Source organism: Rhipicephalus microplus, chromosome 7 (assembly GCF_043290135.1).
Source record: "Rhipicephalus microplus isolate Deutch F79 chromosome 7, USDA_Rmic, whole genome shotgun sequence".
Classification (NCBI taxonomy): domain Eukaryota; kingdom Metazoa; phylum Arthropoda; class Arachnida; order Ixodida; family Ixodidae; genus Rhipicephalus; species Rhipicephalus microplus.
In genome coordinates, this window is record NC_134706.1 from 84555072 (window position 1) to 84561186 (window position 6115).

Sequence of the window (6115 nt, forward strand, 5' to 3'; positions counted from 1 at the left end):
CGAGATATAACCACAATAACACTTTTGGAAATTTACCGGACAATTAACTTTATCTTAGACTTGCTACGGTCCATCAAAAAGATGAGAAAATGAGAGAGTCGTTTAGTCTTCGCCTTAACAAATCGAGTGATATACGCCAGCAAACACGACAAGCAATCAGAGGTAATGCCACCGGGTTCATGGAATACAATAGCCTTGTATGAAACGCACGGCGGCTACAATTACACCGGCAGGAGTGATTAGTATAATAAAATAGATGAAATTTCTTGTACCGTCAAGCTGATCGACCACATCACGTGTGTGGTGTGCGTTCGATAAGCACCCGGAAAGTGTTTGTGCGGTTTTTAATCTCCCCCAATCGGCGTCCTCTGAAAGCTCGCCACAAGAACCACGACAGTGGAAAACACAGATGCCAAACAGAGCCCCCCGAAACGACCCATTTACTTGTGCTATTTATGTAGCCACTCGGGATTAACCAATGTGTAGAAGAACCTTAGACAACGTTACTATATTGACATCGAGGCCAAAGTGCATCTCCCAGCTCACGCGGAACACAAAACGAATAACGAAGGCAACGCAAACGCGGATACCTAGAGTTGGCGTTTGCACCACTGCAGGGCAGTATGTCAGTGAAACACTCGACCATTTAGCAGCCAGTTTGCTGTCGGTGGCCACAGGTATGTGGTTCGCCACAACGTTGATTATCCTTGCGTTGACACTTTGCATTCGGTAAGGTGCCCCGCTGATATGAAAACGCTCAAGAAAATTTTATTCACCCGTTTTTTTCTCAATATTATTCCCATCACCTACGATGACCCATCACACAATATAAATGACGTCAGCACAACGATCTGTTAAAACTTCCGATCAAGGCTTCTGCTAGAGAAGGCCGCAATACAACACACAATAACGGAAGTGACACAATAGCGAAAGCATTAGGAGCATCCACATTAGACCAATTTAAAAACTGTAAAGTTAGCTTTTCTGCTATGCAGTTTGAAGAGCCAGTGGTGGTTAGCCACTTCAAACAGCCTGTTCGAGCACGCTCTGCATACGCAATGAAGTGGTAAATGTAGAGGTGGCTCTTTCAATTTAAACGCTTGATGATAGACTAGCACCAACACGTTCAAATAGGACCACGTCTTCACTTTAGGCACGATTGGTGCCGCCATTATTTGGGCAAATATGGAGCGCAGGAAAGCGCACTTGCGCATTGTGAAAACGTTTTATCAAGCAGCATGGCTCGTACAATTTAGCTACTGTAACTATTTCAGATTTAGCATTGAAAAAACAACAAAAAAGTATTCCGGAAAAAAAACATACTGCAATACAGTTACTCGAACACTTCCTGTTATTTGGGAGATGCTCATACTTCGCAAATTCGCTGTGTCCAGTATAATGTTGCAAATAAAGTTACTGCGCGGGAGTCGCTTGCTGGATTCCGTGCCGACCGGTTGTGCGTGCGCGTGCTTGCGAGCTCCGGCGTCAGCGTAGCTCTGGCCGACTGGGCTCACCCTACGTCACCTCCTGACGGCGACGACCTTCGACGACAGTGTAGCTCTTACTTACTGGACTTGCTCTACGCCATCTACCGACGCCAACAAGAGCTCTCGCAAGTGTGCCCCGTTCTCGGACTCCAGTGACCGTGCTTCCATCCTTCCGGTCTCTTCTATCCCGTCAGTTTGTTGTCGCTCACTCTGGCTTACCACCTCACGTCTTTTCCTCTCTTCTTCTTCTTCCTTTTTTTCTACACCTTTACTCCTACCCCTTTTTATTCCTCCCCCCCCCATGTGAGCTACTGTTGAGGTGTCGCTCACTGAAGCAGACAGTTACGGGGCTCACTTTTCTCTTCCTTTCGCTCTTAAGAATCACCTCTCTCAAGTTACTGCGCATTCAGTGCTGCACTTTGTTCATATTTTTGTCTAGGCTCAGTACCACTTAGTTACCACGAAAGAGGGTGGTGGGTGTTACAAAGTACAACATTTGTTATATTGAGACATACGCAGGTTCCCATTGCAATAAAAAGTACGCTCTAAGACTGCAAAAGTACATGCAATACGCGAAATAGACATACTTGGCGACAACACAACGAGCTGTGCTAGAAATATCATAGTATAAGCAAATATTTTGAATCAGTAATGAACAGCATTACGTTGACCAAAAGCATACATCTATAAGATTGCTGTTATACCACATGATCTTTTTAAATAGGGTGTTTTTAGACAACGTTGTTACGACCTGAACATGACTCGTGAAAGATTATGTCTTTCTACCACCGCAGATAAGTGGAAATCCGTGTTATAGATAAAATATTCCTAGCTGTGTAGTGTGGCAGCATGGAAATATATTTTCTCGGGCCTCCTAGGTATGGAAACAATTTCACCCTCAAGTAGGTCTGTTCTGACTGTTCAGAAGTCGAAATCAGTTCAAGTCTTCAGAATTATTAGCAGTTCAACTCAGAGGGAACTGCGCTGGGCGGCTGTGTTTTGTCCTGCTAATGTGGGCTCGCCATATTTGTCTAGGTGCACTAGTTTGAGTTATATCGAAACTGCAATATTCAAAGATTGACTCTCTTAATTTCATTTTTTGGATGGACAGCGTTAAAACCCTCTCAAGTCGCTCGAGCCAGCTCTCTCAAACCAAATGTGACAACTGGGGCACCTGGTCAGTGCACCCGATCAATGGCAAGCACTCGTTGCCTAGGCCGAAATAGTTGTTTCTGAATAAAGCCGTCAACACCTACGTCGCTATAGCAAACGACAACAGGCGAAGTCGGCTTCGATGGTGGAGGAGCCTGCTACCACATAAGACCATTTCATGCTTGTGCTTCAATTAAACCGCTCTCTGGCGCGCTGGTGGGGTGGCTTTTGGCTAAAAAAAAAGAGCAGCCATTTTCTAACACTAATAAGGGAGCTGCTTTTTAAAGTGCCGCGTCTTTGAGAACTAAACGCGCATGAAGAATTGCAAAGCCTCTATTTCAAGGTGGTATCCACGCTGAGGGTCATGAGGTTATGGATTGCCGCCTTATCAATACTAGGTGGGCTCAACTGGCCCTGAGAGAAAACGACTTTTGTCGGCAGAGGCCGACAACGTTCCCTACAAAATTCGGTTGAGCGGTGTTGCGTGCATTGCCACGTTAGCCATTCGTGAATCAAGAAAACTTTCGCTGCCTATCTGTCGCTGATAGGGGGCGCAACATTATTTTGGCACGCCGAAAAACAAACCATAGTACTCCCTCTCCTCCCTGAAAGCACACATCAGCTCATTTCCGCCAAACAAAAGTAACGAAATCATAGGTCGGGGTAAAGTCACTCATGAAATGACTCGCACAGACTCACCCAAACTCAGATCGGGCCGTGACTGTAAGTGAGATTGAGTACGGGTGAGCTTCAGTCCGGTGGAAGAAAATTTTAGCGAGTGCGAGTCCCAGAGAGTCCAGTTCAGCAGAATATTGGTGAGTCCAAATCCAAGTGAGTCCTAAGCACAAAACACATTTGTTAAGTGATTGGAGTGAGCTCCAATTTTGTGGATGACGTATGGTCCTAATACGTACTCATCTTTGGCATCACTATCAGACATACATCGGTTTACAATTATGCTATATAGTCTTTTTACACATATCTCCGAGCAGGAACAAGATGACGTTATTCAATCTTCGAAGAGTGCTTGGTCATCTTCGGTCGTGCCCATGAAGAAAAAAGATGAATCACTGCGCTTCTGCGTGGAAAACAGAAAACTTAACAGAATAACTAAAAAGACGGCTATTCGCTGCCCCGCATAGACGATTCCCTCGACAGACTGCGGCAGGCCAAATATTTTTCATCGATAGACTTGAAAACTGGCTACTGGAAGATCGAAGTTGATGAACGAGACCATGAAAAAAACCGCCTTCGATACACCAGATGGCCTATATAAATTAAAAGTGCTTCCCTTCGGCCTATGTTCTGCACCTGCGACATTCCAGAGAATTATGGACTGTTCTTGCCGGTCTAAAGTGGCACACGGGCCTAGTTTATCTGGATGATGTTGTCGTGTTTTCTGCCACCTTTGAAGAGCACCTGAAGTGTCTTAAGATCGTGCTTGAAGCGCTCCGCTCGGCTAACGTGACACTAAAGCCAGAAAAATGCCACTTCGGTTACAAGGAACTTGAGTTTCGCGGCCATGTTGTCAGTGCGGATGGTATTCGACCAGACCCTGGCAAAAGTACTACCGTGATCTCGTTTTTTATGCCACGTGATGAAAAGGTAGTACGTCGCTTTCTAGGGCTTTGCGCGTACTATCGCCGCTTTATAGCCAAATTTTCTAGAATTGCTGAACCACTCACTCGACTCAGTCGTGAAGATGTTCCATTCGTGTGGGAGGAAGAACAAGACGCAGCTTTCTCTGAACTGCGGGAGCGTTCGCAGATACCACGAGTCCTCACTCACTTTGACCAAGATGCTGATACTGCAATTCATACTGACGCCAGCAACGTGGGTCTTGGTGCTGTCCTCGTACAACAACGAGAGGGCACAGAGCGAGCGATAGCGTACGCTAGCCGCACTCTTTCCCGCGCTGAGGTCAACTACTCCACGCCAGAGAAAGAGTGCCTTCCTGTTGTTTGGGTCACGATGAAATTTAGGTCCTACCTTGACGGACGCCACTTCAAGGTACTCACCGACCATGATTCGCTTTGCTGGTTAGCCAGCGTACGGGACCCGTGTGAGCGACTGGCGCGATGGAGTCTTCGTCTGCAGGAATACGATTTCACGATCGTTTACAAATCGGGCCACAAGCACAAAGATGCTGATTCATTATCCCGTGCACCTGTCGAAGTTTGTGGCCATGACACAGAGGATGGCGGTGGTTTCCTTTGGGCCCTTACTACAACAGATCTGATTACACGACAGCACGCGGACGATGAAATTTGCGCAGTTATCAAAAACCTTGAAGGACGCAACTCGTCCATACCTCGATGTATTTCTCGAAGTCTGTCGTCGTTCTGTCTGCGAGATTGGGTCCTGTATAAGAAAAACTTCAACGGCAATGAGAGAACCTATTTTTTAGTTTTGCCAACTGACATGCGTGACGACATTCTTCTTGCCTGCCACGATGAGCCCACATCTGGTCACTTAGGTTCCTCTCGAACTCTCGCTCGAGTTCGACAAGCATACTACTGGCCTAAGCTTTCTGCATTCGTTAAGTGATACGTGAAAATCTGCCAGAAATGTCAAAGCCGCAAATCCCCGCCACTGACGCCCGCGGGGCTTCAACCAATAGAAACACCCAGAGCACCATTGAATCAAATAGGAATGGATTTACTGGGGCCCTTTCCACTATAATCTGCCGGCAACGAGTGGATCGTAGTGGCCACTGATTATTTGACCAAATACGCCGAAACAAAGGCACTACAAAGCGCTACGGCTTTCGACGTCGCCCAAATCTTTATGGACCAGATCGTCCTTCGACATGGCACTCCGTCGTGCGTAATCACAGAGGAACAGCATTCACGGCTTAGCTCATTCATGGCGTATTCAAGCTCAGCTACACGTGCCATCGCAAGACCACGGCATTTCATCCGCAGAGCAATGGCTTGATAGAGCGACTTAACAAGATCATCGCTGACATGTTATCTGTGTACGTAGATGTCCAGCATAAGACCTGGGACCAGGTGCTACGGTACGTCACATTCGCGTACAATACTGCCGTCCAGGAAACTACGCGATTCACGCCTTACCATCTTGTCTATGGACGTGAGGTCCAGACTATGCTGGATGCGATGCTTCCACACAATTGCGATACTTTGATCACTCGTGATGCTGTCCAGCTTACCCAGTAGGCCGAGAAGCACGCCAGTTAGCACGCCTACACAATACGCACCAGCAGAGTACAGACGCATGCCGCTACAATGCTCGCCATCGACAAGTTGAATACCATCCAGGCGATTAAGTTTGGGTGTGGACTCCAGTACGATGCCTGGGATTGTCAGAAAAACTGCCCAGTCGCTACTCCGGACTGTACAAAGCGTTGCGACGCGTGAGCGATGTGAACTACGAGGTAGTCCCTGACGGCACTTTCTCCCCTTATGAAAAAATTTAATGTACTTTTATAAACAGGCTAATGTCATTCGACAACA